The sequence below is a fragment of the Arachis hypogaea genome, chromosome 19, assembly GCF_003086295.3.
Source record: "Arachis hypogaea cultivar Tifrunner chromosome 19, arahy.Tifrunner.gnm2.J5K5, whole genome shotgun sequence".
NCBI lineage: Eukaryota > Viridiplantae > Streptophyta > Magnoliopsida > Fabales > Fabaceae > Arachis > Arachis hypogaea.
The window spans coordinates 15073173-15096780 of record NC_092054.1 but is presented as its reverse complement, the minus strand read 5'-3'; the positions used below and the strand labels follow the sequence as shown (position 1 = coordinate 15096780).

General features: G+C 35.3%; 1 non-coding gene across 1 annotated transcript; it reads right to left on the bottom strand.

Moving 5' to 3' along the window:
• Positions 1 to 22010: 22010 nt before the first annotated feature.
• Positions 22011 to 22118, bottom strand: LOC112781309 (small nucleolar RNA R71). Its single transcript, XR_003192093.1, has one exon. It is a non-coding gene; the product is annotated as a small nucleolar RNA R71 (small nucleolar RNA).
• Positions 22119 to 23608: the final 1490 nt, after the last annotated feature.

The window sequence follows — 23608 nt, the reverse complement described above, 5'->3', positions numbered from 1 at the left end:
CCGTTCTACCTTAGATTGAATGAATATCTCTTAGATCTCTTAATCAGAATCTTCGTGGTAGAAGCTAGATTAATGGCGGCATTCATGAGAGTCCGGAAAGTCTAAACCTTGTCTGTGGTATTCCGAGTAGGACTCTGGGATTGAATGACTGTGACGAACTTCAAACTCGCGAGTGCTGGGCGTAGTGACAGACGCAAAAGGAGGGTGAATCCTATTCCAGTATGATCGAGAACCTCAGATGATTAGCCGTGCTGTGATAGAGCATTTGGACCATTTTCACAAGAGGATAGGATGCAGCCATTGGCAAGGGTGACGCCTCCAGACGATTAGCCATGCAGTGACAGCGCATCGGACCATTTTCCAGAGAGGATCAAAAGTAGCCATTGACAACGGTGATATCCTTACATAAAGCCAGCCATAGAAAGGAGTAAGACTGATTGGATGAAGACAGCAGGAAAGCAGAGGTTCAGAGGAACGAACGCATCTCCATACACTTATCTGAAATTCTCACCAATGATATACATAAGTATTTCTATCTTTATTTTCTGTCTATTTATTATTTAATTTTTGAAAACTCCATAACCTTTTGATATCTGCCTGACTGAGATTTACAAGGTGACCATAGCTTGCTTCATACCAACAATCTCCGTGGGATCGACCCTTACTCACGTAAGGTTTATTACTTGGATGACCCAGTGCACTTGCTGGTTAGTTGTGCGAAGTTGTGATAAAAAATTGAGATTATAATTGAGCGTACCATGTTGATGGCGCCATTGATGATCACAATTTCGTGCACCAACGCGAACGCATGGACGACGCGGCCGCATGCCTAGCACGAAAAGGCAGCGACGCGAACGCGTGAATGACGCGATCGCGCGCCACGAGCAAAACGCAGATGACGCGGGTGCTTGATCGAAGTGAACGCGTGACAAGAAAAACTCCAAATGACGCGACCGCGTGACCCACGCGGACGCGTGTCAGAGGCCACGCACCAAAAATTACAGAAAACGCTCCCAGCGATTTCTGAAGCCCTTTTGGCCTAAATCCAAGTCCAGAAGACACAGATCAGAGGTTATGAAGTGGGAGAATGTATCCATTCAAAGGAGAGTCTCCAATTAGTTACTTTTGATGATTTAGATGTAGTTTTTAGAGAGAGGTTCTCTCCTCTCTCTTTTAGAATTTAGAATTAGGATTTCTTTTGCTTTCAGGATTATCTCTTTTCATCAGGTTCAATATCCCTTTTTATTTATTTTCTCAATATTGATTTATGAACTTTTCTATGTTACAGATAATTCTCTTAATTAATGATATTTGAGGTATTTCAGTTTATGATTGCTTTCTTTTATTTACATTATTGTTATTTCCAATCTGAAGACATTCTTTTTATTCCAGCAGATTTACTTTTTCCCCTTTTGGTCTTGGTCAAGAAATCAGTAACTCAGGAGTTATCAAACTCAACGTGATTGATAATTGTTATCTTGTTAATTGAATTGCACTTCAATAATTCCAGTCTTTTCTTAGGGATTGACCAGAACCTGAAGTTCAGACTAATTAATCCACTTGATCTTCCTTTGCTTTAGTAAAGGCTAACTAAGTGGGATTAAGACTCAATTCCCATCACCATTGATAAGGATAACTAGGATAGGACTTCCAATTTCTTATACCTTGCCAAGATTTTATTTTACAGTTATTTATTCATTTTATTTGCCATTTAAATTACTCATTCCTTATTTTCAAAGACCCCAATTTACAATCTTCATAACCAATAATAAGAACATACTTTCCTGCAGTTCCTTGAGAAGACGACCCGAGGTTTAAATACTTCGGTTATCAATTTTAAAGGGGTTTGTTAGTTGTGACAACCAAAATGTTTGTACGAAGGAATTTTCTGTTGGTTTAGAAACTATACTTACAACGCGATTATTTTCATTCTTTACCGACATTAAATCTCGCTCGTCAGAGTACAATGGACAGCTTAGTAAACCAGGCCCTCGGGGCCAGTTTCAGTCCATATAGAGAGCGAGTAAGCATGCACACCACCTGTGAACCACCAATTTAGAATCCTTAAGGTTGCGTCGTGTATACTTCTTCATGAAGGTCACCATTTAAGAATGCATTATTTACATCTAACTGCCTTATATCCCAACCTCTGGAGAGTGCCAATGTCAAAATGATCCTAACACTTGTTGGTTTAATTACGGGACTGAAGGTTTCTTTAAAATCAATGCCTGGTCGTTGACTGAATCCCTGAGCTACCAGGCGCGCTTTATATTTGCTAATTGAGCCATCGGGATTTCTCTTGGTGCGAAAAATCCAACGACTTCCAACAGTAGATCTTCCCTTTGGCAGTTCAATGAGCACCCATGTTTTATTTCTCATCAAGGCAGCATACTCCTCATTCATTTCCTGTCTCCAATGAGGTATTTCAAGTGCTTGTCTTGCGGTTTTTGGCTCCAGATCCTGAGAAAGAGTTACTTGAAATACTCTTGGTTTGGTGATACCATTCTTAGCCCTGGTGATCATGGAATGCTGATTTTGTGACCATGGTTATGGGGTTTGAATTGTAGGAGGCTGAGATGTTTGATGTTGATGTGAGGTGGATGAGGGTAAAGGTTGAGGTATTGTATTGGGTGGAGGGTGAGATGATTCGATTGAGGCTGAGGTGGGTTGAGAGTGATATGGGTTTGAGGAAGTGTTATCAGGGCGTATGGATGTTTGATTTGAAGGAAGAGTGAGAATTGGTATGGAGGGTGTGGTTAAGTTTACTGGTTGAGGGTGTGATGCTTGAGGATTGATGAAGCCAAAGGCAGAAGGCTTGTAAGGAAATGTGTCTTCCTGAAACCTAACATCTCTTGCAATGATTATCTTTCTAGCTTTATTAAGGCATTTGAAACCTTTGTAGTTGATTGCCAGTCCAAGATATACACACGACTCAGATCGGAATTGAAGTTTATGTTTGTTGTAGGGCCTGATGTGTGGATAGCACAAGCACCCAAAGACCTTTAGCATGTCAAGTGAAGGAACCTTCTGCATCAGCTTTTCAAAGGGTGACTGATAGTTTAGCACTAGAGTTGGGAGCAAGTTGATGAGATGAGTGGCTGTGACAAATGCATCACTCCAAAAGTTCATTGGCAAGGCTGCTTCCACCAATAATGTCAATCCCATCGTTGTAATGTGTTTGTGTTTGCGCTCAACCGCTCCATTCTGTTGGTGCACATGAGGGCAAGAAAATATGGGAACAATTCCTTCTGTCTGCATGTACTTGGCCAAAGTTACATATTCTTTTGCATTATCACATTGTACAGATTTTATTTTTGCATTGAATTGGCATTCAACCATTGTCTTAAAATGAATAAAGACTGTATGCAATTAAGATCTATTGTGGAGTAGATAAATCCAAGTGAATTTAGAGAATGCATCAATGAAATGCAAGTAGTATTTAGAACCATTTATTGAAGACACTGGAGTTGAATCCCATATGTCAATATACACCAACTCTAAAGGAGCTTTGATGACAGTTTTAGACATTAGAAAAGGAAGCTGACATGATTTACCCAAACAACAAGAATTACAAAGAGAATTAATGGGAGTAAAGGGAATATTGTGACTTCTAAGAACTCTGGACACTATATAGTAGAGGGATGGCCCAATCTGAGGTGCCATAGCTGAAAATTGGAGGATTTGATCACACTTGTGCTATACACAGCAACCTTATTTACTGAATTCTTTATGCAAGCTGGACCAAAGAAGTACAGACCCTTCCTAACTGTTCCTTGGAGAAGAGTCTCCTTGGAATCCTGTGATTTTACCAAGCATTTGTTAGGATGAAACTCAACCCAAACATTATTATCACACACGAATTTGTGAACGCTAAGCAAATTTTTCTTGATAGCAGGAACATGTAACAGTCTTTGTAGTTTAAAGCAATGATTTGATGAAAACGGTTTTAGAAATGAACTGCCAACTTTAGAAATCTATAAAGAATTTCCATTACCTACAACCACTTGCTCATTACCATTGTAGTTCTCATACTCAGAGAAGTTGGATGCCTCAAGTGTCATGTGATGAGTGGCTCCCGAATTAGGGTACCAATTTGGATCATACACTGTTGATGGTGTTGCTGCAAGATTTCCCACTGCTATGTTGGCTTGAGGTCTGCTATGAATTTCTCCAAAATCTTTGTTAAATTTGTGCCAGCAATCGATTGCTGTGTGTCCTGGCTTGTCGCATACTTGGCAGATGAATCTTGAAACATTTTGGCCTCTTCCTTGTCCAGAACTTGAACCTGAATTGAATCTACCTCTACCTCGATTATTATGGCCTCCTCGATAGCTATATCCTCTTCCAATTCCTCTACCTGCATGATTATTGTAACCATAATTGTTGTTACTTTGTTCGAACCTTCTCTGATTTCCAGCTTGAGTAAGATTGGCATGAATCGGATCGATCTTTTTGAATTTTTCATGCCACTCCTCTTGAGCAAGTAGTAGTGCTTCCAATGCGTTGACTGAGATAGGTTTGTCTCTTGCGTCAATTGACGTGATGAACGAACAGTACTCTTCAGTTAATCCTTCCAAGATTGCTTCAACATGTGCTGCCTCATCGATTGATTCTCCAACTGAGATTAACGCATCGACCGTTTTCTTAATTTCTAGCAGATACTCGTTCATGGATCCCTCTTTCTTTGTGTTGGTCAATTTGCTCCTTAATTGACGAACCTTGGCTTTAATTTTTGAAGTGAAAAATACCTGTAATCGTGCCCAAATCTGATGCGAGAACATGCAACCTACCATTCTGGCAGTGAAAGTGTCACTCATCGATGCTAAGAGCCAAGATTTCAACAGCGCGTCTTGTCTCTTCCAGGTTTTGTATTCTGTTGAGCTTCGTCCAGCTTTCTCATCTTCTAGTGAATTGAATTGGCATGGAATATTGACTCCATTGATATGATCATCTAATTCGTACCCTTTGATTGTTGATTCAGCCTGCTCCTTCCATGGCAGAAAATTTTCGCATTCTAACTTGATCGCTATGGGATTCGAGAAGTTGTGAACCTTTTTGTTGTTATTGTTACTGGTTTGAACTGGTATTGTGGTTGCATTGATTGGAGTTGTTATTTTGGATTTGTAGTTCTGATACCATGAAAGGTATCAGTGGCTAACAGATGGTGATGAAGAAGAAGAGAGGGTGAGAGAATTTGAGATATTAAGATAAGTTAATTATGATTTCTTCTTGTGCCAAATGAGCTGTTACAAGAGATTATATATGCTTGACTTATACTAACAGTTTCTAACAGTTTTTATTGCTTAACTAACTAACTCATAACCACTTGATCTAACTAACTCTGCCAAGCTGGCAGGCTCACTTAACTAATTCATTTACCCTTTCAAAAAAAAAAATACATAATGTTACAAAATCAATAGAAAGAGGAGGAGAAAAAAATGCAGCAACAATAATAGTAATAAAAAATGACGATGAAGATGAAAGACGCGAAGAAAAAGGAGGAGAAACGCAAAGAAGAAGGAGAAGAAGGAGGAGGAGGAGGAGAAAGAACGCGGGATACAAAGAAGAACGTGATTTTCATGCGCGCGTTATGAAAATAGATTTTGTTGGGTTTGAATTAACTTGTATAACTTGTATGCCAAAAAGATTTGTATGTGTAGTAGTCTTCATATGTGTATGAGATCTGTTTTGAAGATTCATATTTGTTAGTTGCTACTCGCTACAATAACTGTTACCCAAAACATTTTAGGGAAAAATTGCCAATCGGTCTTTAGTTCATGATAAAATCCTTTGGGACCACAGATCTTTCACAAGAAAAAAGGGCCCTATGTGTCAGGATCCTTTCAGTTTCAGAAGGACGTTCAATTCAACCTTGAGTCATGTAATATAAATCCTTCATTTATTTGCCTAAAAATAAAAATTTGTGTCTTTCATTTTCAGGTTTTCTTCTAGAATTTTTTTCTTGAATTTTCTCTCCTATCCAATATTATAATAGTAAGAGGTACGACGATCACAACTCAAAAATAAGATTTTATGATGGCTATATGTTCCTTCAAACTGGGGTAAATTTGGTCTAAATATAAGGTCTAAATTTTCTTATAAAGATTTCAATTTATTTGTCGGAACGAAAAATATATACAAGAGATTTTGATGTTTAAATTAAAAAGTAAAAAAAAATTTAGGTGAATTGGGTATACAAAATACCTGAATTTAATGAGATATTTATAAAGATAACTGATGACTTGACTATCACTTTTGAACTTCTCTATCACTTGTTGTAGTGGATAGTTTTTTTTTTTTTTTTTTAGGATTTCGAAAGTTATCCCATGTTAAAATAGTAACTGAATTGTGGATACCATCTAGGGATGGTAAAACTCCTCGAGATGGGGTAATCCTTGTGGGGACTACTTCGAATGGAGATTCGACTGTGAAAAATTTTTTTCGTAGGATGGAGATGGGGACAAAATTCCTCCGAAGCAGGTGCGGGACTCGAGCGGGATCGCCGCCCCATCCCCGCTAATCCCCAAAATTTATAAATTTACTTAGTTGTCCTTAATAGTTTATTTCTCATAGATGTTTTTAGTCATTTCACATGCTATATACATATATATATATGAAGCGCTTTATGAAGCCTCCCGTAATTTGATTGACCTATTTATTCCTTTTTTACATGCGGGAGAAGAAAACTTGAAATTAGAAAAAAATCAACACAAAGTTACTTTACCCGGTTTCACTTTTCATGATACATTGGCTAAACTAAGAAAAAACAAGCATATGTTTTTTTTTAAATTATCCGAAACCCAAGTTATTAACATATATAAGTTAAAATATGTTTTTGCATATCATCGAAAATCCCCTTTTCTTAAGAATGAAATAAAAGATTATTTTTTTGGAATACAAAGAATATTTTATTTTAAATTTATATCCAAGAACCCCCCAATTCTCTAATGAATCAATGGACAAATTGGTTGTTAAAGAGTATATTAGAGAGAGAGAGAGAGATAGCCAGAATTTCTAATCCTCATTTGTATAATCCTTCTTCAATTCATTGATCTCTAGCGTCGTCCATACTGCATCCAACCTCTCTGCAGTCACCTCCTTGCCACTCTCCCGTCTCATTGTATTGTCATCCCTCACCGTTCAATCACCCTCACCGTGTCGTTCTCTATATTCGTGGCGTTCCTTTCCACAACTCTGTCGTCGTGTCCATTCTCCTCTCTGCTGTCGCATCCCCCACCTCATCCACTGCTCTGTGCTCTAGCTCGCTGTGGCGTCTCTCACTGTCTCATTTTGAAATAAGTCACCATCTTGTCGTTTATACTTTTGTATAAAATCTTTCTATTTTTGTATAGGATGAATACTTTTATCTTTATTCCTATAGAAATTAATAATTAGTCAGAACTATCAGAGAAATGAAAAATAAGGTTCCTGTGAAAAATGAGCCATGTGAAAAATGGAGATGAAAAGTAATATTCTCCCATGACAAAAAACGAAAACGGAGACAGAGAACAAATCTAGAAGCGGGGATGAGGAGTAGGGAGACATCCCCTCCCTGTTCCATTGACATTCCTAATAGTATCTATAGTAGAATATGAGAATGTCTTACTTGACATGCAAGTCAGGTTCGGATTATAATATGTGTCCATAGTAGATCAAATAGATTAATCCATGTGACTTTCTGAACTAGTCTAATTGAATTTGTTGGGCTTCTATGGATGTTTTGTGAAATTGAATTAGTTTATTTGAACCATAACTTTAGTTTTGGATCATGTTATGAATACTATGGTTATCATCGTTACAATTATATTATATATATATATATATAAAACACCGCAAAGAGCTTGTATCTCTTTATGTCTATGGACCAGACAGAAAGAGCTCATAGCAACCAAAAATCTAAGTACTAGTATAATTTTTTAACAGACACTTACAATCTGTATACCTCTCATCATAATAGATAATTAGATATTAGCATCATAATTAATTTTTATTATATTTTGTAGAGAAGATTACCAAATCAGACTTTACTCTAGAGATTAATCGAGTAGAAAGAGAATCTGTCTCTGGGTCTCACCGTAGACCTTACCAACGTGACCCCAAATCGGTTAAGCAAATCATTAGAATATGCTTTCAAATTTCAATCTCTTCACGGAGACTGATGATGGTGCCAATATAATAATCTAGAAGCTGATAATTTTGGGAACTGAATTATTGTTTTAAGTTTTGGATAATGGTGGAACTATTAGAGTGTTGCTCTTTGAACACTTTCGTACAATGTTTTTAACTACGTTTTTGATTGTCACTTATGTATGTGTAATCAACCTCATCAATTCTGTTATGTTTTGTTAAGTATTTTTGCGAGGTTATTATATTCTTGCTGACAATGCCAAAGAGGTATTTATTTCTTTGTTCTCCCCTATTTTGGGGTTACATTTAATTTGTACCGAATTATATTTAAAAAAAAAAAAAAAAAACTCATCAACTTTGTACAGAAGTAGTGATTTAAAAAAATCATGCTTGCCTTTTAATTAAGTAATTATAGAACCATATACTTTCTGATCCTTTCATGTAATATGCATCTGTAATTTGTATGTCATTGCTTTCTATTTTTCTATTCTTAACCATTGAAACTTGGAAGCGATGAATCATTTTGTATATTGAAACTTGGAAGCGATGAATACACTAATATTTAAGTTACACATATTGAGTCATGCTCTAAAGTGTAACTTATAAATAATTTTTAGGTTTCACATATTCTAATCCATATGTATTTTTTTGAGCAAATAAATACGTACTTTTATATGTTAAAAAAGTCTATCTATTGTGAAATTTAAACATGTAAGTTTCTCTATAATAAAACAAATAAAGGATTGTTGAAGAATATTGTGATGGACTTATGGATCTTTAAGGAGAAAAGAAGTATTAAATTTTTAAGAAAATTTTGAGAGCAACTTATAGGTTCCTTAATTAAAAAAAGAAAAATATCAAATAAATATTTAAAATCTTGTAATTAGATCTTTAAGGCAGCATTTAGAAAGGGTTTGGATCCTCTAAAATTTGAATTTCACTTTAGAGTGTAAAATGTGATTTCTCACCATTGATTTCATAAGTGGAACCAAGAATAAATATGAAAGAAAAACTATTTAAGGGTAGAAGATCACACTTTACTCTCTAAAGTAAAATTCAAACTTTAGAGGATTCAAATCCTTTAGAAAAGAGATTAAAATTGAGAGATGGAGACTGTGAGTCTGTGAAACAAAGATTGAAAGACTGTAATTAAATTAAATTTTTGTATTACTTTTGATATAAAGTGTACAAAATTGAGTTATATATGTCTTAGTATATTATATTTGGTTCAAGATAAATATAAATTTAAAATAAAAATATTTACTAAAATATCATTGATTATTAAAAAAAATTGTTAAAATTTCAGTTTTTGATTTTCTGTTTATAAAAAATTTATTCTCTTGTGTCATCACTTTCTAGAGATATTGAAAGAATTGAAATTTTATATTTAAAATACTGAAATTTTAGTTTCTGACTTTAACCGCCAAATACAATACTGAGTCAGACTCTTTTAATTTTAATTTTCGTCTTTAAAAACAAATACTACTTAGAAAAAAAAAACAAGGTTCTGAAAATCGGATCGGACTGGCCGATTCGACCGGATTAACCAAAAACCGACTCTCTTACTGGTATGGTTGATGGCAAAAACCGATCCGCAAAAAACTAATGAAAAATCGGTCAAATCGGTGATTAACCGGTAAACCGAATGAACCAGTCCAATTTTTTGAAGTACCAGTTTGCTTCAAAAACAACACCATTTTAATAAAAAAAAAGGAAAAGAAAGCCCAAACGGGCAGAGACACTAGACACTAGACACACCCCTTTTCTTTCTCTCTTTCTCACCAAAATCCAACCCTAACACCCTAAAACCTTGCTAACACACCGGAGTCGTGCTGAAGGAGAAGGCGACGAAAGACAAAAGACGACGACAGAGCTCACAGAGTGGGGGGTGTAGCGACCCTCAGTTTTAAAAAATATAAATATAAATAAATTATAATTTATTTCATAAATTAGAGTTTTCTATTTTTAGAAATTATTTTATTATCAGTAATTGAACTAATTTTATAGCTATTTGAATTCAATCACATTCATATTCTTTTATATATATATATATATTTTATGATGAAATATTTTACATAATTAAAACTATAATTCTAGTAATTTATAAGTAATGAAACTTATATGTATTATATCTTAATTTGAGTAATTGATATTTTAATTTAAAAATAGAGTTTAGTTAATAATATTAATAATTTATTTCATAAATTAGAGTTTTCTATTTTTAAAAATTATTTTATTATCAGTAATTGAACTAATTTTATAACTATTTGAATTCAATCAAATTCATATTCTTTTATATATATATATAATGATAAAATATTTTACATAATAAAACTATAATTCTAGTAATTTATAAGTAATGAAACTTATATGTATGTCTTAATTTGAGTAATTAATATTTTAATTTAAAAATAGAGTTTAGTTAATAATATTATTATCGAGTTTGATATCCGCCGATATGAGTAAATATCGATACTTTTTGGTAAGCTTAACTTTGCTAATGCTTCACTAAATATCTTTTATCCTTAAATTACTAATATCATTTATATTAATAACTTATATATATTTAACTTTATATATTATTATAATTATTATTACGTTTATTATTATTATTACATAATTATCATTACTATTGCTAGTATTATTATTATTACTAATCATAAAGCACGAAAACAAAAGGCGACTTTGATTAAGCATTACGATGATGATGATGATGATGATGATGATGATGATGATGATGATGATGATGATGATGATGATGATGATGATGATGATGATGATGATGATGATGATGATGATGATGATGATGATGATGATGATGATGATGATGATGATGATGATGATGATGATGATGATGATGATGATGATGATGATGATGATGATGATGATGATGATGATGATGATGATGATGATGATGATGATGATGATGATATTATTATTATTATTATTATTATTATTATTATTATTATTATTATTAGGGTAAAGTATATTTTTTGTCTCTAAAGTTTGACAAAAGTTTCAAAAATACTCCTAAGTTTTATTTTGTTTCAATTTTGTCCCATAAGTTTTCGATTTGTATTAAATATACCTTTGATGGCTAATTTTATAAAAAATTAAAGACTAATTCAATAACAATTTTATAAGAACAACCCTCAACACAAGCAAATCAAGTATAATTTTCATGCATTATTGTTAGATTGATCTTAATTGTTTTGAAAATTTAGCCGTCAAGGGTATATTTGATGCAAATCGAAAACTTTTGGGACAAAATTGAAACAAAATAAAACTTAAGGGTATTTTTAAAATTTTTGCCAAACTTCAAAGACAGAAAGTATACTTTACCCTTATTATTATTATTATTATTATTATTATTATTATTACTATTATTATTATTATTACTATTTGATTTACCTATTTTCGATTACCTAGTCTATGCTTTCGTTTATATATATATATGTATTATTATTATTATCCACTAAAGTTTATGCATATATGTATAAAGATATATATATTGATGTACTTCAGTCATTATATATATATCCACTCAAGTTTATCATTATCGCTATGTATATTATATATTATCATATTAGTGTACTTCAGATATTATAATTATAATAATAATATCATTCTTCTACTAATGGTATTTGTACGCTAACGAAGGATTATATATAGCAGCAAAAATGAGAATGGTGAGAAAGAAGAGAAGAGCGTAACCGAAAGAGAAAGAGAGAGAACTTAAACCCTCGCCAAATTTAATTTCGTTTTTTTGCAATCCGTAACTCCAATAAAAAATCTAATCCAGTAAAAGTATTTGCATCCTCCTTCTCTATACGTTGATACCACTTTTGATTGGTAGAAGTTGACAGTGACGTAGTTTCTTTACCCCTTTGAGTTCGGCCAACTGGAGTTCTAGGAGGCACGGACGATTCTGGACATTTTCTTCTTCGATAGCTCGGTCAGAAAGCTTCTTCGGAGCTTTGAATATTTTGATTCCATACGAAGGTATGGTTTTGGTTTCTCTAGTTAATGTTTAATGTCACGTGAAAACTTAGGCTAGAAGACCTTAAGATAGGAATAAACTGAACGTATAATTGATGGATTGTGTATATAGAATAAAATGTGGGGTCTAGCTATTGTTAATAATTTAATGTTGAAGTTGGTTGGTTTGGAAAAAGATTTAATATTGGTATTTGTTTGATTTTGAAATAATTTGTTACTGGAAATGATTTGAATGACTGAGAGGTGTTTAGTTTGATAGTTGGGACCCTTGAAGGGTGGCAGAAATTCTAGTTTTAGAGGAGATACTGCCAAAATTTCTATAAGGATTGGAGTTTTGATTTGAAGTGTTATTTTAAAAAGGAAAGAGATTATTATGTGGCTTGTGTATTTGAGACTATTTGTTGACCTTCTGTCGCAAGATGTGACCGGGCACTTTAACTCCCCGGATTCCCCTATGGGCATGCATATATATATGAATATTGAATATTATATTTGAGCTTGGAGTTTGACTCCATGGAATATTATTGAGCTTGGGATGCGCGCACAGAAGGACTGTCTAATGGTTAACTACCAGGATATGTCGGGTTGGCTGTATAACCGACAGATGAGACTCATCAGCCATAGGACAGGCATACATCATACGCATTTGTTTACTTTGTTTGAGTGTGCATTGTTTTAGTTTGCTTAACTGTTTAATTCTGCTTAACTGCTACTTGTTCTACCTGCTATAAATGCTTATCTATCTGTGTTTTCCTTGCTTGAATTGTATGTGTATGTTTTCTGAGAAACCCCTCTTGGCAGAGGTGAGGAGGGGGTTGTTCCACCAGTGATTCGGAGGATTGGAGGAGGCAGAACGTGAAGTATTAGGTTAAAGTTAGATTCAGAACTAGAATACCTTAGACAACTTACCTAACTTCTGGTTTAATTGAATTCTTAAGCTAAAATTTGAGTATCGAAGTTCTAGGAATGCCTCTGGCTCTCCCGGGACCTTTTACATTAACTATGCGGGCACCTTTACCATGCTGAGAACCTCAGGTTCTCACCCCCATACTATGTTGTTGTTTGCAGATGCAGATCGAGAGACACCTCGTTGAGCGTCTGGAGACCCTCCTTACAAGCGAAGAACTATCTTTTGGACTGTCATATTTTGTTTTATGCTACGTATATATGTTTATAGAATCTCTGCATGTACATTTTTGTGTTTTGTCCCTCCTAGAGGTTAACTTGGAGATACAGGTGGTTTATTTTGTGGTTTGAGTTTTATTTTGGGTTGTATATATATATAAAATTATATACTCTGGCTGGCCTTAGCTTTGCAGGTCGAGTCTGGAGCTTGCTATCTGAGTTTTGGAACTCTGATATGTATATATGTTTTCAGTTTTCTTTCGATTTTACCTGTCCGTTTTATGAATATCCATGCAAGTGTGACACGATTTTCTGTTTATCGTTTTTATTTAGCTTATCCTTAAAGGCTCCTAGATATGATTTCATCCAACTATATTTATGTACATATCCTTTTCTTTTAAAGGTCGTAATACCTTGCCACCTCTACTTTACGACTTAAGCGTAAGGCTCTGTGTGGTAGGGTGTTATAGGGGGCAGATGAACTCGCAGCTTCAATCTCTGGGAGAGGAAGGGTACGCACCGTCGGAGATGAGGGAGACGATAACGACGGAGCAGAAAGGACGGCGGAGTCTGGAGAAGAACTGGATGCTGGTGGCTGTTGCAGAACGGGACGGTGTTGGCCTGCTGGGAGTGTGGCGGACTGGAAGTGGCGACTGGACAATGAAGAAGAAAGGGTATTGATCGAACTGAACTAGGTTACAAGCAAGACGAAAGGTTCGAATTGGTGGTGCTCAGTGGCGGAAAAGAATCCGATAAACGGCGGTGAACAATCACCTCGACCACTGTCGAGTGACCAAATAGATTTGGGGATTAGGGTTTTTCTGTCCATCGTTGCCTCTCCATTTTCGCTACTTGCTTCTTCGACGTCGTCGACGGTAAGCTTCTCCACTGCTTCTTCAGTTTCATTTTTGGGACAGACTCTCAAACTCTGGCTCTCCTTCTCCTCTCTGATAGGCTCTACCTTGCTCTATCACCAGTGTTCCCTGTCCATCACCGTCTCCTAAGGTCATTATTTACTGTTCTTCCATGCTCCAGCTGCACGGTCATCGCCTCCTCCATCGACGCGGTGGACGGCGGTCGCGTCGTTCTCCATACGCGTTCTTCATAGGTCGCGTTCTTCACTGGCGCAGCGCTCACGGTCGATAGTCTCCTCCAGTAGTGCGGTCACCTCCTCCAGCGCTCACGATCGCGTTCATCATTTCTTGTTCTCTCCAAGCAGCTTCGTGAATCTGTCAGAGTCAGACCAGCCGTCCTTCTTCTCCATCGTTTTTGCTCTCGGCTCTTCAACTGATTAGGTATTATGGGTAAATTAATTTTATTTTATTTTATCTTTTTAAAACTGTTTTAATAATTGATGAAATTGTTGGCTATTTTTAGGAAAATATTTCATGACTTCAAATTACTAGTGATTTTCACAAAATGTAGTCCCTTATTTAAGAGCAATCAACTTCATTTCATGATCAATAGATCGAAGAAGTATTGCATCAGAGAATAGAGAACCAATGATATGTTTTGAGCCTGTCTGGAAGATAGAAATTAAGCATTACTTTGGCTACATAATTATTAACTTATTCCTTGTAAAGTCTCTTTCTGAAGGTGTCAACTATGGTGGCCTGAATTCTAATATTTTAAATTTAGTTATTAGCATATGGGATGTAATTTGTAAACTTTATTTCCGATGGTGGGAAAAAATGTTGGATTCATATCTCAAATGTCAAGTAATTAAGTAATCCTTGAAGACAATACCATGTGATTTCCCATTTGCTGTCTCTATCCATAGACCCTATGAAGGATATGGTTTGATTTCATTGTTTGTTCTTATAACAATAATAATATTAATATTTGTAAACTAATATAGTGTTATGGCTTATTTTAAAGTACTTGAATCATGGTGTTATACTGTTATTATGTAATAAAATCTGTAAATTTGAATGGTTTATTCAACTGTAAACATATATGGCACTGAGGGTTTATATGGTTTAAAGGTTTAATTGTTTGAAAATTAAGATGGTTTATTTAATTGAAGTCATATGGCACTGAGGGTCTGTTGTTTGTAAACTGATATAGTGTTATGCTTATTTAACTGTAGGATTCTGTTGGAAAATTAGAATGGCTGATAAACAAGCGCTTACAACTAATGCAAGTGGGTCTGAAGTTGGGAGCATTCCTACTCCACCTAGTGTCGCTGGATCTACACCAGAAGAATCAACAAGGGAGGAGAAACAAATACCAATCCAGCTTCAAGTGATGCTCCTTCTTTGGTGACAGCAGCACAATCTGGCCAGTCAGGTAAAAGAAAGTCTACTAGACCCCCTTCTATTATTTGGGATCACTTCAAAAAAAAATGATGAGGAAACTAAGACTCAATGTAAGCATTGTTTGAAATGGTTACAATGTCATAGTCGTAGGGATGGGACCTCTAACCTAAAAAAACATATTGGAACTTGTGCGAAGAACCCGGAAAATCATGTTGATAAAAAACAGAAAACTCTTGTGTTCACAAATTCTAATTTAGAGGAACCACCAACATTAAAGGTAGTAGATTTTAATTAAGATCGGTGTAGGCTTGCACTTTGTAAGATGGTGATAATTGATGAGCTTCTATTTAGGTTTGTGGAAAATACTGGTTTTAGGGGATTTTGTGGTGAAATGCAACCTCAATTTAAGATTCCGAGTCGTATGACAGTTGCTAGGGATTGTATGCAGTTGTATGTAGAGGAAAAAACCAAACTTAAGTCTCTTTTGGAGCTGAATCATCCGATGGTTTCTTTAACTACTGATACTTGGACGTCTGTTCAAAACCTCAACTATATGTGTGTAACAGCTCATTATATTGATGATGGGTGGGCATTGAATAAGAAGATCATGTCCTTTAATTTGATTGCTGATCATACTGGTGTTACCATAGGAAAAGCTCTAGAGAAATGTTTAAAAGATTGGGGTATTCGAAAACTTTGTACTGTAACTGTGGATAATGCTAGTGCAAACTTTGTTGCTGTAAATACTTTGGTTAAAATCATGCGAGAATGGAATGGTTGTACTATGTTGGGTGGGGAATTCGTTCATTTGAGATGTGCTGCCCATATTTTAAACCTGATTGTTTGTGATGGTTTGAAAGATCTACAGTCATCTATTGCTAGGATTAGAACTTCTTGTAAGTTTGTGAAGTCATCTCCATCTAGGTTAGCGACCTTTAGGAGGTGTGCACATGAGGCAAACATTACAAGTCGACAAATGATTGTTCTTGATGTGCCGATGAGGTGGAATTCTACTTATATGATGTTGGAAGTGGCCGAAAAATTTGAAAAGGCATTTGCTCGTCTTGCTAGGGAAGATGCTCATTTTGAAAGATACCTTGAAGATGATGGGGGCCTCCTAGTGATGAGGATTGGAGTAGAGCTCGTATCTTTATACGTTTTTTACAAATCTTCTATCATGCAACGCTTTCATTCTCTAGTTCTTTGAATGTCACTTCAAATACTTTTTTCCATGTATTGTGTAAGATTTTATGCACTTTGAATAAATGGATTATGAGTGATGATTTAGTGTTGAATGGAATGGCAACAATGATGAAGGCTAAATTTGATAAGTATTGGGATGATTCTGATCATTCTTATACTTCTACTCCTTTGACTTCAGTGAACAAGCCATCTCTGAACTATCTATTACTTGTTGCTATTTTTCTTGATCCGCGGTATAAATTGGAATATATTCAGTTTACTTTGTTTGAGATGTATGGTCAAGGTGAGAAATCTTCAAGGATCTTTAGAAAATTGAAGGATATCATTGCTAAATTGTTTGAGCAATATAGCATATGGAATCCGCGACCCCCTGAAGACACTCAAGATGCTAGCATTTCTTCGGATACTACACCAAATCCTAGTGTAGAGATGAGTGAGAATGATAGTATTACAATTGAAGATCCTATGAGCAAGTGGAAGCAAACTCAAATGATAAAATTAAGTGAGTTGAAGAAAAATGAAATGGATAGGTATTTGGAAGATGAAGTGGCGGAAGATTTTAGTGGATTTGATATATTGAGGTGGTGGAGAGGAAAGACTTTGAGGTATCGTGTTCTCTCTTGCATGGCTAGAGATATATTAGCCATTCCTGTTTCTACTGTGGCATCTGAGTCAGTTTTTAGCACGGGAGGTCGTGTCCTTGACCCTTATCGCAGTTGTTTGAGTCCCACCACTATAGAGGCGTTAATTTGCACTCAAAATTGGTTGAAGCCTGCTAAGATATTGGTTGAGCTTGATGAAGGAGATGATGCTGTTGATTCAGGTATATAATGAATTAGTTCATTTGTATTTTATTAATTATTATTCATTTTTTGTCTTTCATTTTAGAGCATTGACATACCATGACATATTTTGTTATTGTTGAATTGAATAGAATTTTCTGGAGTTACTAGTGTCGGAGATCCTGAAGTTCAAAGTGGAATGCAATCTCATCAACCATCTTAGGTATTCAATAGTGCTTGTATTGTATTGGTATATAATAATTTATTATTCTAACATGTTTTACTAATTTTTCTCACTTGTTATTTCTTAATAGGAATGAATGCTTGCTGATATAGTGTCAATTGGAAGACTGGAAGAGATGTGTCAATTGGAACTTGTTGAGTTGCTGTTTTAGTGTTTTTAGTATGCTGGGATTGCTGTTTTAGTATGATTTAGTGTGCTGAATTGTTGAGTTGCTGTTTTAGTATGTTAAATTATTGATTTGATGTGTTGTTTCACCAAGTGTTGTCATAAATTTTATGATATTTTATTTTAATTTTTAATTGCTGAGTTGCTGTTTGATGAGCGAATAATTTATACGCTTTTTGGCATTATTTTTAGTATGTTTTTCGTAGAATCTAGTTACTTTTAGGGATGTTTTCATTAGTTTTTATGTTAAATTCACATTTCTGGACTTTTCTATGAGTTTGTGTGTTTTTCTGTGATTTCAGGTATTTTCTGGCTGAAATTGAGGGACTTGAGCAAAAATCAGATTCAGAGGTTGAAGAAGGACTGCTGATGTTGTTGAATTCTGACCTCCCTGTACTCAAAGTGAATTTTCTGGAGCTACAAAACTCAAAATGGTGCGCTTTCAATTGCGTTGGAAAGTAGACATCCAGGGCTTTACAACAATATATAATAGTCCATACTTTACACGAGTTTAGATGACGCAAACTGGCAATCAAGGCCAGCTCTCTGCCCAATTCTGGCGTTCAGCGCCAGAAACAAGTTGCAAAGTGGAGTTCAACGCCCAAACTGGCACAAAAGTTGGCGTTCAACTCCAAGAATGACCTCTGCACGTGTAACATTCAAGCTCAGCCCAAGCACACACCAAGTGGGCCCCGGAAGTGAATTTATGCATCAATTACTTACTTCTGTAAACCCTAGTGACTAGTTTATTATAAATAGAACTTTTTATCATTGTACTTTTAGATCTTTGAACATCTTTGGATTATCTTTTGATCTTTGGATCATCTTTGGATGTCTGGTTCTTAGATCAGAGGGGCTGGCCATTCGGCCATGCCTGAACCTTTCACTTATGTATTTTCAACGGTAGAGTTTCTACACTCCATAGATTAAGGTGTGGAGCTCTGCTGTTCCTCAAAGATTAATGCAAAGTACTACTGTTTTTCTATTCAATTCAACTTGTTTCGCTTCTAAGATATTCATTCGCACTTCAACATGAATGTGATGAACGTGACAATCATCATCATTCCCTATGAACGCGTGCCTGACAACCACTTCTGTTCTACCTTCGATTGAATGATTATCTCTTGGATCTCTTAATCAGAATCTTCGTGGTGTAAGCTAGATTGATGGCGGCATTCATGAGAGTCCGAAAAGTCTAAACCTTGTCTGTGGTAATCCTACTGATTAGCCGTGCTGTGACAGAGCATTTGGACCATTTTCACAAGAGGATGGGATGCAACCATTGGCAAGGGTGATGCCTCCAGACGATTAGCCATGCAGTGACAGCGCATCGGACCATTTTCCAGAGAGGATCAAAAGTAGCCATTGACGAAGGTGATATCCTTACATAAAGCCAGCCATAGAAAGGAGTAAGACTGATTGGATGAAGACAGCAGGAAAGCAGAGGTTCAGAGAAACGAAAGCATCTCTACACGCTTATCTGAAATTTTCACCAATGATCTACATAAGTATTTCTATCCTTGTTTTCTTCTCTATTTTCGAAAACTCCATAACTATTTTATATCCGCCTGACTGAGATTTACAAGATGACCATAGCTTACTTCATACCAACAATCTCCGTGGGATCGACCCTTACTCACGTAAGGTTTATTACTTGGACGACCCAGTGCACTTGCTGGTTAGTTGTATCGAAGTTGTGACAAATTATGAATTAAGATTAGAGCACCAAGTCTTTAGAGCCATTACCAGAGATCACAATTTTGTGCACCAAGTTTTTGGTGCCGTTGCCGGAGATTGTTCGAGTTTGGACAACTGACGGTTCATCTTGTTGCTCAGATTAGGTAATTTTCTTTTTGTTTTCTTTTCAAAAAAAAATTTTCAAAAATATATTTTTCTTCAGAATTTTTAAGAATGAATTCTAGTGTTTCATGAAGCATGTTGAAGCCTGGCTGGCTGTAAAGCCATGTCTAATTCTTTTGGATAGGGTATGTCAGGCGTGTCATGTCTGAGTTACATACTAAAGCTTGGCTGGCTATTAAGCCATGCCTGACCCTTTGATTGGAGCTTTAGACTAAAGAGCATAAGATTCCTGGAATTCATATTAAAAATTTTGGAATCCTTATTTTTCTTTTTCAAAATGATTTTCGAAAAAAAAATAAAAATAAAAATACCAAAAAAAATTAGAAAATAAAAAAAATTCAAAAATTTTTTGTGTTTCTTGTTTGAGTCATGTGTCATGTTATAAGTTTGGTGTCAATTGCATACTCATCTTGCATTTTTCGAAAATTCATGCATTCATAGTGTTCTTCATGATCTTCAAGTTGTTCTTGGTAAGTCTTCTTGTTTGATCTTGATGTTTTCTTGTTTTTCATCTTTTCTTGTTTTTCATGTGCATTTTTGCATCCATAGAGTCTAAACATGAAAGATTTCTAAGTTTGGTGTCTTGCATGTTTTCTTTGCATTAAAAATTTTTCAAAAATATGTTCTTGATGTTCATCATGATCTTCAAAGTGTTCTTGGTGTTCATCTTGACATTCATAGCATTCTTGCATTCATCACATACTTTGATCCAAAATTTTCATGCATTGCATCATTTTTCTTGTTTTTCTCTCTCATCATTAAAAATTCAAAAAAAAATTATCTTTCCCTTTTTCTCTCTTAAAATTTCGAAAATTAGATTTGACTTTTTCAAAAATTTTTAAAATTTAGTTGTTTCTTATGAGTCAAATCAAATTTTCAATTTAAAAATCCTATCTTTTTCGAAATCTTTTTCAAAAATCAAATCTTTTTCATTTTTCTTAGTTATTTTCGAAAATTTTAAAAATATTTTTCAAAAATATTTTTCTTATCTTTATCACATAATTTTCGAAAATAACATCATCAATTAATGTTTTGATTCAAAAATTTCAAGTTTGTTACTTGCTTGTTAAGAAAGATTCAAACTTTAAGTTCTAAAATCATATCTTGTGATTTCTTGTGAATCAAGTCATTAATTATGATTTTAAAAATCAAATATTTTTCAAAACTAATTTCAATCATATCTTTTCAAAAATATCTTTTCATCTTATCTTTTTCAAAAATTTGATTTCAAAATATCTTTTCTAACTTCCTAACTTCTTATCTTTTCAAAATTGATTTTCAAATTTGTTTCAACTAACTAACTAACTTTTTGTTTGTTTCTTATCTTTTTCAAAACCACCTAACTAACTTTCTCTCTCTAATTTTCGAAAATATCTCCCCTCTTTTTCAAAATTTCTTTTTAATTAACTAATTATTTTAATTTTTGATTTTAATTTTCGAAAACTACCAACCTTTTTCAAAAACTATTTTCGAAAATCACTAACCCTTTTTCAAAAATAATTTTCAAAATTCTTCCTCTCTCATCTCATTCTAATTATTTATTCATCTACTAACATCTCCTCATCTCACATCTCTGCTCTCCTCACCCTTGTGTTTCTTTCCTTACATTGCATTCTTTGTCCCCTTCCTTTCTTCCACTTACATAAGGACCTCTATACTGTGGTATAAAGGATCTCTGTTATTATTATTATTTTTCTGTGCCCTCTTCTTTGTCATATGAGCAGGAGCAAGGACAAGAATATTCTTGTTGAAGCAGATCCAGAACCGGAAAGGACTCTGAAGAGAAAATTAAGAGAAGCTAAATTACAACAAACCAGCAAGCACCTATCAGAAATTTTCGAACAGGAGGAGGAGATGGCATCCAAAAATAATAATGCAAGGAGGATGCATGGTGACTTTACTACACCTAATTCCAATTTACATGGAAGAAGCATCTCCATTCCTGCCATTGGAGCAAACAACTTTGAGCTGAAACCTCAATTAGTTTCTCTGATGCAGCAGAACTGCAAGTTCCATAGACTTCCATCTGAGGATCCTTTTCAGTTCTTAACTGAATTCTTGCAGATCTGTGATACTGTTAAGACTAATGGAGTAGATTCTGAAGTCTACAGGCTCATGCTTTTCCCTTTTGCTGTAAGAGACCGAGCTAGAGTGTGGTTGGACTCTCAACCCAAGGATAGCCTGAACTCTTGGGATAAGCTGGTCACGGCTTTCTTAGCCAAGTTCTTTCCTTCTCAAAAGCTGAGTAAGCTTAGAGTGGATGTTCAAACCTTCAGACAGAAAGAAGGTGAATCCCTCTATGAAGCTTGGGAAAGATACAAGCAACTGACCAAAAAGTGTCCTTCTGACATGCTTTCAGAATGGACCATCCTGGATATATTCTATGATGGTTTATCTGAGCTATCAAAGATGTCATTGGATACTTCTGCAGGTGGATCCATTCACCTAAAGAAAACGCCTGCAGAAGCTCAAGAACTCATTGACATGGTTGCTAATAACCAGTTCATGTACACTTCTGAGAGGAATCCTGTGAATAATGGGACGCCTATGAAGAAGGGAGTTCTTGAAATTGATACTCTGAATGCTATATTAGCTCAGAATAAAATATTGACTCAGTAAGTCAATATGATTTCTCAGAGTCTGAATGGAATGCAAGCTGCATCCAACGGTACTCAAGAGGCATCTTCCGAAGAAGAAGCTTATGATCTTGAGAACCCTGCAATAGTAGTGGTAAATTATATGGCTGAACCTTATGGAAACACCTATAACCCATCATGGAGAAATCATCCAAATTTCTCATGGAAGGATCAAAAGCCTCAACAAGGCTTTAATAATGGTGGAAGAAACAGGTTTAACAATAGTAAACCTTTTCCATCATCCACTCAGCAACAGACAGAGAACTCTGAACAAAATACCTTTAATTTAGCAAACTTAGTCTCTGATCTATCTAAGGCCACTGTAAGTTTCATGAATGAAACAAGGTCATCCATTAGAAATCTGGAGGCACAAGTGGGCCAGCTGAGTAAAAAGATCACTAAAATCCCTCCTAGTACTCTTCCAAGCAATACAGAAGAAAATCCAAAAGGAGAGTGCAATGCCATTGAATTAATCACCATGGCCGAACCTGTGAGGGAAGGAGAGGACGTGAATCTCAAGGAGGAAGACCTCCTAGGACATCCAGTGATCAATAAGGAGTTTCCCTTTGAGGAACCAAAGGAATCTGAGGCTCATCTAGAGACCATAGAGATTCCATTAAACCTCCTTATGCTCTTCATGAGCTCTGATGAGTATTCTTCTTCTGAAGAGAATGAAGATGTTACTAAAGAGAAAGTTGCCAAGTTCCTTGGTGCAATTATGAAGCTGAATGCCAAATTATTTGGTATTGAGACTTGGGAAGATGAACCTCCCTTGTTCACTAATGAACTGAGTGATCTGGATCAACTGACATTGCCTTAGAAGAAACAGGATCCTGGAAAGTTCTTAATACCTTGTACCATAGGCACCATGACCTTTGAAAAGGCTCTATGTGACCTTGGTTCAGGAATAAACCTCATGCCCCTCTCTGTAATAGAGAAACTGGGAATCTATGGGGTGCAAGCTGCTAAAATCTCATTAGAGATGGCAGACAATTCAAGAAAATAGGCTTACGGACAAGTAGAGGACGTGTTAGTAAAGGTTGAAGGCCTTTACATCCCTGCTGATTTCATAGTCCTGGATATTGGGAAGAATGATGATGAATCCATCATCCTTGGAAGACCCTTCCTAGCCACAGCAAGAGCTGTGATTGATGTTGACAGAGGTGAACTAGTCCTTCAATGGAATGAGGACTCCCTTGTGTTTAAAAC